Source organism: Pteropus alecto, unplaced genomic scaffold, assembly GCF_000325575.1.
Source record: "Pteropus alecto unplaced genomic scaffold, ASM32557v1 scaffold44, whole genome shotgun sequence".
Lineage (NCBI taxonomy): Eukaryota > Metazoa > Chordata > Mammalia > Chiroptera > Pteropodidae > Pteropus > Pteropus alecto.
The window spans coordinates 9022722-9023475 of record NW_006436812.1 but is presented as its reverse complement, the minus strand read 5'-3'; the positions used below and the strand labels follow the sequence as shown (position 1 = coordinate 9023475).

At 69.1% G+C, this 754-nt stretch overlaps 1 protein-coding gene across 4 annotated transcripts in view; it reads right to left on the bottom strand.

Annotated features, from left to right (window-relative positions):
• Positions 1 to 727, bottom strand: part of SRCAP (Snf2 related CREBBP activator protein) — a 30532-nt gene extending 29805 nt beyond the window's left edge. For 2 of the 4 annotated variants that reach the window (XM_006914135.3, XM_025048227.1), the window contains exon 1: positions 418 to 727. The gene's annotated coding sequence lies outside the window, so the exon portion shown is untranslated. Of the gene's footprint in view, positions 1 to 123; positions 351 to 417 lie in introns of those variants that run through there. The other 2 variants (XM_025048226.1, XM_006914134.3) reach the window with 2 other exon arrangements.
• Positions 728 to 754: the final 27 nt, after the last annotated feature.

Genomic DNA, 754 nt, shown 5'->3' with positions numbered 1-754 from the left:
CAAGGTCCTGATCCCTGTCTGGACATGGTGGGCTCGCGCCCCGACTACTCATCCCACGCCCCCCTTCCTCACCCCGCGCGCCCCTGGGGGGGAACTGGGGTTGGTGGGCGGGCAGGAGCGCACCTGGGTCCGTCCTCTCAGGGCTCGCTCGCTTGCTCAGGCACGCGTGCGCAGACGGGCGGGAGGGGAGAGGAGACGCGCCTAGGCCCAGTGCCGGCCGGCCTGGCCCCCCTCGACCTGTCTCTATGGGCGCGCGCCGACAGCCTCGCGCAGCGGCCCCGGGGCCCCGGCCGAAGGTGCGCGCGCAGCACCCCGGGAAGGTAGGAGGGGAGGTGGTGGCGGAAAGCTGCGCGCGCAACCACCCGTCAGGGGAGGGGTAACTGTGGAGCGTCCGCCATCTTGTCTCCTTCTCCTTACCTGCGTCCTAGGGGGCGTGCGCACCACCCCCCTCCCGCTGAAGAGCGGGAGGGCCCTCTCTTGTCCGCCGCCTTTGCGGCCTTTAAATTCCCCTGGGGCCCGCAGCTACTGCCACCGCCTTGCTTCCACTACCTCCTCTCACGCCACAGAGGTGCAGGCGGTGGGTGGGAAAAATGAGACTCTAGTCTCAGCGAACTGCCGCCGCCGCTTCCGAGGCCTCACCAAAATGGCCGCCGCCTTCTCGGCCGCCACCACCACCAACACCACCACCACTACAGCTCACTATCGCTACCGTCGCCGCGGCCCGTCCTCTCGCGAGAGACAGTAACTGAAGGTA